Genomic DNA, 12,439 nt, shown 5'->3' with positions numbered 1-12,439 from the left:
TATCTGCAGGGAAGATATCATTTAGATTGAAAGAGCACAGAAAAAATTTACAAGCATGATGCTGGAACTTGAGGACCGGAGTTACAGGAAAAAGTTGAATAGCTTTGGACTTTATTCCCTGAGAGCATTTGAGAATGAGGGGAGGTATGCTATACAAAATTATGAAGGGTGCAGATAGGGGTAATGTAAGCACCCATTTTCCACTGACATTGGGTGACACTACAACTAAAAGCCATCAAGGTATCAATAAGAATGAACGAGTACAGAGAAAATTTACAAGGATGATGCTGTGACTTGAGCACCTGAGTTATAGGGAATTAGGACTGTATTCCCTAGAGCGAAGGGAAATGAGGGGAGATTTGATAGAGGTATACAAATTTTGAGGGGTATTGATAGGGTTTTTTCCACTGAGGTTGGGTGAGACTAGAACTAGAGGTCACAGGTGAAGGGTGAAATGTTTATGGGAAACATAAGCGGAAACCACTTAGTGGTACAAGTGTAGAACAAGCTGCCAGCGGAAGTGGTAAATGAGGGTTTGATTTAACATAGAACAGTACTGCACATTACAGGCCCTTCGGCCCACAATGTTGTGCTGACCCTCAAACCCTGCCTCCCATATAACCCCCCCACCTTAAATTCCTTCATATACCTGTCTAGTAGTCTCTTAAACTTCACGAGTGTATCTGCCTCCACCACTGACTCAGGCAGTGCATTCCACGTGCTAACCACTCTCTGAGTAAAAAACCTTCCTCTAATATCCCCCTTCAACTTCCCACCCCTTACCTTAAAGCCATGTCCTCTTGTATTGAGCAGTGGTGCCCTGGGGAAGAGGCGCTGGCTATTCACTCTATCTATTCCTCTTATTATCTTGTACACCTCAATATTCCAAATGATCTAACAGACTAAGAGAAAAATTTGAACTTTAAACAACAAGGTTTTCATTTAGTGACACTAAACATGTGGGGAAAGAATTGCAGGAGACAGTCTCACACTTTGAATTATATAAATACTACCCAATTATAAAAAAGTTCTGATTGATTAGGGTGCTGTTTGTTAAACTTCAAAGATACTTCACCAATTGTGGCTTTGAATTTAATTTACAGTTTAAAAAATGGCATTCTAACAGCACCCTCTCAGATACATTTAAGGTTAAGAAGGCTTATGGAATACTTGCTTTTATTAGTTGAGGCATTGAGTTCAGAAGTCAAGAGGTTATGTTGTAAATTTATAAAACTCTGGTTAGGCCACATCTGGAGTATTGCATACTGTTCTGGTTGCCCCGGTATATAAAGGATGTTGAGGCTTCAGAGAGGGTGCAAAGAGGTTCACTAGGATGCTGCCTGGTTTTGAGGGTAAGTGCTATCATGGGAGGCTGGACAAACTTGGGTTGTTTTCTCTTTAACACCAGAGACTGAAGGCTGATCTGATAGAGGTTTATAAGATTATGAGAGGCATAGATAGAGTGGACAGGGAGTATCTGTTTCCCAGGGTTGAAATGTCTAATACCAGAGGGCATGCATTGAAGGTGAGAGGGGGGTAGGTCCAAGGGGTATGTGAAGAGTAAGTTTTTTTACTTAGAGAGTTATAGATGCCTGGAATGCGCTGTCTGGTATGGTTGTAGAGGCAGATACATTAGAGGCTATTAAGAGACGTTTGGATAGGCACACAGATGTAAGGAAGATGGAGGAATATAGATATGGTGTAGGTAAGAGGGATTAGTGTTTGGGTGTTTTTGATTTGTTTTTTAGCTGGTTGGCACAACAGTAGGCTGAATGGCCTGTTCCTATGCTTGACTGTTCTATGTTCTATTTAGTGGTAAGGTTTCTAGTATTGAATAAATCTATACCAATAAAAGGTTTCTCAGGTCAAGAGCTGCAGTGTGGCAGATCCATGCAATATAAACAGTATAACAATATAAATATATTCAAGCAGGCTGAAATCTGTTTTGCAACAGCCATTCCCCAGTATTGGGTGTAAATACCATTCTACAGGATTAGTATCAGAGCAAAGTTTAAACAATAAATTCATATAATCTCAGGGATGTTATCTTAAAGGTTGTAACAAAACAGGAGGGAATTTGTCCTTTCGATTCTATGATGTCTCCTGTGGAGCAATACTGTTAGCCCCATTTCCTTGCAACTCTCTTTCTCACATGTGCTCATCAACTTTCCTTTGATGTGTACCTATACCAAGAGGTAAATTGCATCCATTAATCAATCAGCATGCCTTTGTGACCCATAAGACCATAGAATATGGGAGCAGAATTAAGCCATCTGACTTGTCATTTTGGCTCTGCCATTTCATCATGGCTGATCCATTTTCCCTCCTAGCCCCATTCTCCTACCTTCTCCCTGTATCTCTTTATACCCTGACTAATCAAGAATCTATCAACCTGGGCCTTAAATATACCCATTGACCTGGCCTCCACAGCCATCTGTGGCAACAAATTCCACAGATTCACCATTCTGCTGAAAGAAATTACTCCTTATTTCTGTTCTAAATGAACACCCCTCTATTCTGAGGCTGCACCCTCTGGTCCTAGAAACACCCACCATAGCTTCACATCCTCTCTACTGAGGCCTTTCAGCATTCAATAGGTTTCAGTAAGATTTCCCTCTTGTTCTGAATTCCAGTGAGTATAGGCCCAGAGCCTTCAAACATTCCTCATATGATAAGCCTTTTGATCCTGGAATCATTTTCGTGAACCTTCTCCAACTTTAATGTGGGAGGAAACTTGTGTTCTCATGGAAAGAACACGGAGACTCCAGAGCCAGTCTGCTGGAGCCACGAAGCAGCAACACAAACTACTGGACAAGCTACAGATGCTGCAGACTGGCTATCAAAGACCAATGAAATGTCCTTGACTTCAAATGCTGACTATTTCTCTCCTCAAGAATGCTGCCTGACCTGCTGAATTCTTCCAGTATTCTGCTTCTGTTAAGAAATATCACATTATAACTGGTAAATACTGTTGAGTTTGTTTTTGCCATGTGCTTCAACAGGTAAAGTGTACAAAATACTAGCTTTGCTGTGGAAAAACAGTGTAAAACAAAATCGAAAGAATCCAGGCATGTTCAGTTCAGCTCAGTGTTCATTGAGGCTGCCCCGATTCAAAATCACCCAAAAAACGGTGAGACCAGAAACAGGTCATAACGTGAACTACAGAGTGCAATCCATAAACCGTGTCGATTAAACCTTGTCTAAGACCCAGAACTCCAACATGATCACTCTCACCATTGTTCCTCCATGTGTTTGTAAAGTAATTCCAGCTGTCTGTATTAACTCGATTTAGTGAACAGATGTGACTATTTTACTGATCAAAGTTCAAAGTAACTTATTATTAAAGTACATATTTGTCACCACATACAACCCTGAGGTTAATTTTCCTGCGGGCATACTCAGCAAATCTATAGAATAGTAACTATAACAGGATCAATGAAAGATCAGCCAGAATGCAGAAGACAAACTGCAAATGTAAATGTAAATAAATAGCGAGAACATGAAATAACAAAATAAAAGAGTCCTTAAAGTGAGATCATCGGTTGTGGGAACACCAGAAACAGAAGGAGTGTAATTCCCTTTTGTTCAAGAGCCTGATGGTTGAGGGGTAGTAACTGTTCTTCAACCTGGTGGTGTGAGTCTTGAGGCTCCTGATGGCAGCAGTGAGGAAAGAGCTTGGCCTGGTGGTGAGGATCTTTGATGGATGCTGCTTTCCTACAACGGCATTTTATTCAACTGTGCTTAGTGGTTGGGAGGGCTTTACCTGTGATGGACTGGCCTTTTGTGCAATTTTCCATTCAAGGGCATTGGTGTTTCCATACCAGGCTGTGATGTCACCAGTCAATACATTCTCCACTAACACATCTATAGAAGTCTGTCAAAGCTTTTGATGTTATGCCAAATCTCCACAGACTCCTAAGGAAGTAGAGGCGCTGTTGTCCTTTCTTTGCCATTACACTTATATGATGGGTCCAGGACAGGCCCTCTGAGATAGTCACAGAGAGGAATTTAAAGTTACTGGCCCTCCAGTGAGGACTGGCTGTTGGTACCGTTTTTGCACTTTCCCCCAAGAGTAAGACTGTATTCATGTCTGGTTGAATGACAATTAAACTTGAATTATTTGGACAAGTGAATCACCAAGTTACACAAATGTAGCTTGATTCTGGTGGGAAACCCCTCTAGTGGAAGACAATTTTATTTAGAGATACGGCATGGTGACGAGCCTTACCAGTCCAACAACCAGCACTGCCCAATGATAACCATGTGAGCACTTAGCTTAAACTCTACTTCTTTGGAATGTGGGAGGAAATGAATGTGGTCATGGGGAAAACGCACTGTCTCCTTACAGGCAGTGGCGGGAATTGAACCTGGGTCACTTGAACGGTAATAGTGTTATGCTAACTGCTACACTGCCATACTGGTTGATTCTGGTGAGAAACCCCTCTAGTGGAAGACCACCACTGTAAATTAGTTTTACACAGAGATTCAGCACAGTAACAAGCTGCAACCTAATGAGCCCGCATCACCAGTTAACTTACCAACCCATATGTCTTTGGAATGTGGGAGGAGACCCACATGCTTACGGTGAGATTGTACAAACGGCTGGGAATTGAACCTGGATCACTGACATTGTAATAGTGTTTGGCTAACCACTACACTACCATTCACCTCTCCCTAAAACGTTAAAGGAATCTCCGCCCCAGGGAGAATCCGAATCAGGTTTAACCTCACTGGCATGTCATGAAATTTGTTAACTTTGTGTCAGCAGTACAATGCAATACATGATAAATATAGGGGAAAAAGAACTAATTATAGGAAGTATATATATGTATATTAAATAGTTAAATTAAGATAAGTAGTGCAAAAACAGAAAAAATGAGGTGGTGTGCACGGGTTCAATGTCCATTCAGAAATCAGATGGCAGAGGGGAAGAAGCTGTTCCTGAATCACTGAGTGTGTGACTTCAGTATTCTGTATGTCTTTCCTGACAGTAACAATGAGAAGCATGTCCTGGGTGTTGGGGGTCTTTGATGATGGAAGCCGCTTTTTTGAGGAACCACTCCTTGAAGATGTCCTAGATACTACAGAGGCTAGTGCCTATGATGGAGCTAACTAGTTTTATAACTTTCTCCAGCTTACTTTGATTCTGCCCTATTAGCAATTAGTCAGCACACCTAGGGTTTCTAGAACCTTCTGCAGTACTCACACCTTCTGCAAAAAATTAGAGGACTATGGGTAATTTCAAAGGTAAGGCCATGTTCGGCACAGCTTTGTGGGCTGAAGGGCCTGTATTGTGCTGTAGGTTTTCTATAATTTTGTCACCAACCAAACGAGAGATGATTGGCTAATTATCCTGCCAACCAAACTTGGTAGTCCTGCTGTGAGTGGTAGACTAAGTATATGTAGGTTAATAGTTAATAATTCCTGTACAAGAGTTGGGCTATCATAATCATACTTTATTGATCCCGAGGAAAATTGGGTTTCGTTACAGTTGCACCAACCAAGAATAGAGTATAAATATAGCAATATAAAACCATAAATAATTAAATAATATAAGTAAATTATGCCAGATGGAAATAAGTCCAGGACCAGCCTATTGGCTCAGGGTGTCTGACCCTCCAAGGGAGGAGTTGTAAAGTTTGATGGCCACAGGCAGCAATGACTTCCTATGACGCTCTGTGCTGCATCTCGGTGGAATGAGTCTCTGGCTGAATGTACTCCTGTGTCCAACCAGTACATTATGTAGTGGATGGGAGACATTGTCCAAGATGGCATGCAACTTGGACAGCATCCTCTTTTCAGACATCACCATCAGAGAGTCCAGTTCCATCCCCACAACATCACTGTCCTTACGAATGAGTTTGTTGATTCTGTTGGTGTCTGCTACCCTCAGCCTGCTGCCCCAGCACACAACAGCAAACATGATAGCACTGGCCACCACAGACACGTAGAACATCCTCAGCATAGTCCGACAGATTTTAAAGGAACTCAGTCTCCTCAGGAAATAGAGATGGCTCTGACCCTTCCTGTACACAGCCTCAGTGTTCTTTGGCCAGTCCAGTTTATTGTCACTTCCTATCCCCAGGTATTTGTAATCCTCCACCATGTCCACACTGACCCCCTGGATGGAAACAGGGGTCACCGGTGCCTTAGCCCTCCTCAGGTCCACCACCAGCTCCTTAGTCTTTTTCACATTAAGCTGCAGATAATTCTGCTCACACCATGTGATGAAGTTTCCAACCGTAGCCCTGTACTCAGCCTCATCTCCCTTGCCGATGCATTCAACTATGGCAGAGTCATCAGAAAACTTCTGAAGATGGCAGGACTCTGTGCAGTAGTTGAAGTCCGAGGTGTAAATGGTGAAGAGGAAGGGAGACAAGACAGTCCCCTGTGGAGCCCCAGTGCTGCTGATCACTCTGTCTAACACACAGTGTTGCAAGCATTAATAAATCCCCAGGGCCAGATGGTCTGCATCCCAGAGTGCTTAAGGAAGTAGCCCAAGAAATAGTGGATGCATTAGTGATAATTTTTCAAAATTCTTTAGCTTCTGGACTAGTTCCTGAGGATTGGAGGGTGGCTAATATAACCCACTTTTTAAAAAAGGAGGGAGAGAGAAACCAGGGAATTATAGACCGGTTAGCATAACATCTGTGGTGGGGAAAATGCTACAGTCAGTTATCAAAGATGTGATAACAGTACATTTGGAAAGCGGTGAAATCATCCGACAAAGTCAGCATGGATTTATGAAAGGAAAATCATGTCCGACGAATCTCATAGAATTTTTTGAGGATGTAACTAGCAGAGTGGATAGGGAAGAACCAGCGGATGTGGTATATTTGGATTTTCAAAAGGCTTTTGACAAGGTCCCACACAGGAGATTAGTGTGCAAACTTAAAGCACACAGTATTGGGGGTAAGGTATTGATGTGGATAGAGAGTTGGCTGGCAGACAGGAAGCAAAGAGTGGGAATAAACGGGACCTTTTCAGAATGGCAGGCAGTGACTAGTGGGGTACCGCAAGGTTCAGTGCTGGGACCCCAGTTGTTTACAATATATATTAATGATGAGAGAATTCAATGCAACATCTCCAAGTTTGCGGATGACACGAAGCTGTGAAGAGGATGCAGGGTGACTTGGATAGGTTAAGTGAGTGGGCAAATTCATGGCAGATGCAATTTAATGTGGATAAATGTGAGGTTATCCACTTTGGTGGCTTAAACAGGAAAACAGATTATTATCTAAATGGTGGCCGATTAAGAAAAGGGGAGGTGCAACGAGACCTGGGTGTCATTATACACCAGTCATTGAAAGTGGGCATGCAGGTACAGCAGGCGGTGACAAAGGCGAATGGTATGCTGGCATTCATAGCAAGAGGATTCGAGTACAGGAGCAGGGAGGTACTATTGCAGTTGTACAAGGCCTTGGTGAGACCACACCTGGAGAATTGTGTGCAGTTTTGGTCCCCTAATCTGAGGAAAGACATCCTTGCCATAGAGGGAGTCCAAAGAAGGTTCACCAGATTGATTCCTGGGATGGCAGGACTTTCATATGATGAAAGACTGGATCGACTAGGGTTATACTCTCTGGAATTTAGAAGATTGAGGGGGGATCTTATTGAAACGTATAAAATCCTAAAGGGATTGGACAGGCTAGATGCAGGAAGATTGTTCCCGATGTTGGGGAAGTCTAGAACGAGGAGTCACAGTTTGAGAATAAAGGGGAAGCCTTTTAGGACCGAGATTAGGAAAAACTTCTTCACACAGAGAGTGGTGAATCTGTGAAATTCTCTGCCACAGGAAACAGTTGAGGCCGGTTCTTTGGCTATATTTAAGAGGGAGTTAGATATGGCCCTTGTGGCTAAAGGGATCAGGGGGTATGGAGGGAAGGCTGGTACAGGGTTCTGAGTTGGATGATCAGCCATGATCATAATAAATGGCGGTGCAGGCTAGGAGGGCCGAATGTCCTACTCCTGCACCTATTTTCCATGTTTTTCTATGTTTCTATGTAAACACACGTACTGTGGTCTGCCAGTCAGGTAATCAATAATTTTATGGTGATTGGAGGAAAGTTTAGGAGGGATGTCAGACCTAAGATTTTTACAGAATGTTAAGTGTGTGGAATGCCCTGCTAGAGGTGGTGGAAATCACAAACAATGACGAATCTGCATATAGAAGAGGTGCTGAAACTGTCCGATTGGTGCAGGAACCACAACCTATAACTCAACATTGTGAAGACAAAAGAAATTATCATTGACTTCAAGAAGGCAAGGGGTCCTGAACAAGCCCCACTATTCAGAAATGATGAGGTAGTGGAAGGGGTCTCCAGTTTCAAGTTTTTGGGGATAAATATCACCAAGGAGCTCTCTTGGTCCATTGACATAATCTTGATAGTAGGGAAGGGACAATAATGACTATACTACCACAGGTGCTTAAGGAGAGCTAATCTGCCCCAGATATTACTTTTATCGATATGTGATAGAGAGCATCCTGACGTAGTGAGTAACGGTGTGGTACTCTAGCTGCAGCAAGACACATCACAAAACACTCCCAACACTCAGCACATCACTGGGACTCAACCACTGGTCCTGGAGACAATCTACAACTCTCGATGTCTACGGCATGATCGCGATATCACTAAAGACCCATTCCATCCCAGATACCGTTTGTTCAATCTCCTGCCATCTGGTAGGAGATACAGAAACATCTTAGCCAAGGCAGACTGAAAAACAGCTTCTCCCTGAGGGCAGAGTGCAGCTGAATAATACTATACTCCAACATTTGGGTGTCATGGACTATTAAAGTCACTTGTTGCATGTAAATATGGGAGTTTAAAAAAATTGATTTCTATCTCTGTCTATATGCTGGTAGAGAGTTTGCTACTGATTTTCAAGTTGGAGAAACTCAAAATAAAACAATGCTTCAGACTATAACATCGAAACAGTGAGGTGTTTGTTGGTCTTCCCCGTTGCTGTGGAAGGGGTGACACTTCCCTCTCCCTTGTTAGAGAGAGAGAGAGAGTCTGTGGCATGTTGAAGAACTGGGTTATGGACTGTAGTTCTTGATGGACCTAGATCATTGTCTCTTTGGGGGGCTTTGCTATTGCTTGCTGGTGGGTGGTGGCCGCTGATGCTTCCTGCTGGAACAAGTGTGGAGAGGGTTGATGCTTTTGCTTCTTGTGTGTGAGAGGGGTGCTTTGGAGTTCTTAAGTTTTGTGTCATTCATTCTCTGGGGTTTTCTTGTTTCGTGGTTGTCTGTGAAGAGTATGAATTTCAGGTTGTATACATTCTGTGATATTAAATGGAAGCATTGATTTATTTCTTTCTAAATTAAGCCGTACAACATATATTGTAAATATCTGTTTTGCATGGACTGCATTGGCACCACAATCTCATTGTCTTGAGCAATGACATTCAAGCTCTTTTCTATTCTAGAGGCAGATACAGTAAGTTCATGGAAGATAGAAAAATAGAGGGCTATTTAGGAGGGAAAGATAATATTGATCTTGGATTAAGGATACAAGGTTGGCACAGCATCATGGGCCAGAGGGCCTGTATTGTGTTGTTATATTCCAGGTTTTAAATGCTGGAAGTCTGAAATAAAACCAGACCTCTTAACACTAAAGGGAGCCAAGAGACTATATTTCAGATATGTATTAATTATTAAATACAAACAAACTTAAATCATTTCCCTGAAGTTTGATAACTGACAGGATTTTGGTTTCCAAGAAATTAATCTGTTCACCACCCCCCACCCACCCACCCACCCACCCACCCACCCACCCAACATATACAAGGACATTGAATTGTTTAATATTGGCACTGAATCTAGCATCCCTCACACGGTAGTGTAGTGGTCAACACAACGTTTTACAGTACCAGTGACCCGGGTTCAATTCCCATCACACGGTAGTGTAGTGGTTAGAACAACGCTTCACAGTACCAGTGACTCGGGTTCAATTCCCATCGCACGGTAGTGTAGTGGTTAGCACAACGTTTTACAGTACCAGTGACCCGGGTTCAATTCCCATCGCACGGTAGTGTAGTGGTTAGCACAACACTTTACAGTACCAGTCACCCAGGTTCAATTCCCATCTCACAGTAGTGTAGTGGTTAGCATAACGCTTTACAGTACAGATGACCCGGGTTCAGTTCCTGCTGCTGTCTGTAAGGAGTTTGTATGTTCTCCCCATGAGTATGTGTGTTTCCTCTGGGTGCTCCAATTTGGACTGGAAGAAGACAGAAGTACTGGTTGGTGGGTTAACTGGTCATTGTAGGGCAATTCCACAATGTACCTCAACAAATAAATCAAATATAATTTGCCACGCAATCTGAGAAATGTTCTCTCTTTTGCAAATTATACTGGGGGAAGTAGCTGCTTCCAATTAAAGAGGAAGTTTCACTGTGTGAGGAAACTATAATTATGACAAGAAGTGCAGTACATATTTTATTGATTTATTCAGATACAGCACATAAAAGGCCCTTCTGGCTCTTCAAGTCATACTGAATCCCGACTTAACCCTAGCCTAATCACGGGACAATTTACAATGCTCAATAAACCTACCAAATGGTACATCTTTGGAGTGTGGGAGGAAACCCATGCAGTACACGGGGAGAACATACAAACTCCTTATGGATATTGGCAGGAATTGAACCTAGGTCGCTGGTACTGTAAAGCGTTGTGCTAACCACTACACTACCGTGTGATGGGAATTGAACCCGGGTCACTGGTACTGTAAAGCGTTGTGCTAATCACTACACTACCGTGCATAGAAACATAGAAAGATAGAAAATAGGTGCAGGAGTAGGACATTCGGCCCTCCTAGCCTGCACCGCCATTCAGTATGATCATGGCTGATCATCCAACTCACAACCCTTTACCAGCCTTCTCTCCATACCCCCTGATCCCTTTAGCCACAAGGGCCATATCTAACTCCCTGTTAAATATAGCCAAAGAACTGGACTCAACTGTTTCCTGTGGCAGAGAATTCCACAGATTCACCACTCTCTGTGTGAAGAAGTTTTTCCTAATCTCGGTCCTAAAAGGCTTTATCCTCAAACTGTGACCCCTCGTTCTAGACTTCCCCAACATTGGGAACAATCTTCCTGCATCTAGCCTGTCCAATCCCTTTAGGATTTTATACGTTTCAATAAGATCCCCCCTCAATCTTCTAAATTCCAGAGAGTATAACCCTAGTCGATCCAGTCTTTCATCATATGAAAGTCCTGCCATCCCAGGAATCAATCTGGTGAACCTTCTTTGGACTCCCTCTATGGTGAGAATGTCTTACCTCAGATTAGGGGACCAAAACTGCACACAATGCTCCAGGTGTGGTCTCACCAAGGCCTTGTACAACTGCAGTAGTACCTCCCTGCTCCTGTACTCGAATCCTCTTGCTATGAATGCCAGCATACCATTCGCCTTTTTCACCGCCTGCTGTACCTGCATGCCCACTTTCAATGACTGGTGTATAATGACACCCAGGTCTCGTTGCACCTCCCCTTTTCCTAATCGGCCACCATTTAGATAATAATCTGTTTTCCTGTTTAAGCCACCAAAGTGGATAACCTCACATTTATCCACATTAAATTGCATCTGCCATGAATTTGCCCACTCACTTAACCTATCCAAGTCACCCTGCATCCTCTTAGCATCCTCCTCACAGCTAACACTGCCGCCCAGCTTCGTGTCATCCGCAAACTTGGAGATGCTGCATTTAGTTCCCTCATCTAAGTCATTAATATATATTGTAAACAACTGGGGTCCCAGCACTGAGCCTTGCGGTACCCCACTAGTCACTGCCTGCCATTCTGAAAAGGTCCCGTTTATTCCCACTCTTTGCTTCCTGTCTGCCAACCAATTCTGTATCCACATCAATACCTTACCCCCAATACCGTGTGCTTTAAGTTTGCACACTAATCTCCTGTGTGGGACCTCGTCAGAAGCCTTTTGAAAATCCAAATATACCATATCCACTGTTTCTCCCCTATCCACTCTACTAGTTACATCCTCAAAAAATTCTATGAGATTCGTCAGACATGATTTTCCTTTCACAAATCCATGCTGACTTTGTCGGATGATTTCTCTGCTTTCCAAATGTGCTGTTATCACATCTTTGATAACTGACTCTAGCATTTTCCCCACCACAGATGTTAGGCTAACCGGTCTATAATTCCCCGGTTTTTTCCTCCCTCCTTTTTTAAAAAGTGGGGTTACATTAGCCACCCTCCAAACCTCAGGAACTAGTCCAGAATCTAACGAGTTTTGAAAAATTATCACTAATGCATCCACTATTTCTTGGGCTACTTCCTTAAGCACTCTGGGATGCAGACCATCTGGCCCTGGGGATTTATCTGCCTTTAAGCCCTTCAATTTACCTAACACCACTTCCCTACTAAAATGTATTTCCCTCAGTTCCTCCATCTCACTAGACCCTCTGTTCCC

Source organism: Mobula hypostoma, chromosome 21, assembly GCF_963921235.1.
Source record: "Mobula hypostoma chromosome 21, sMobHyp1.1, whole genome shotgun sequence".
In the NCBI taxonomy this organism is placed as follows: Eukaryota; Metazoa; Chordata; class Chondrichthyes; order Myliobatiformes; family Myliobatidae; genus Mobula; species Mobula hypostoma.
This window is presented reverse-complemented; position numbering follows the sequence as displayed.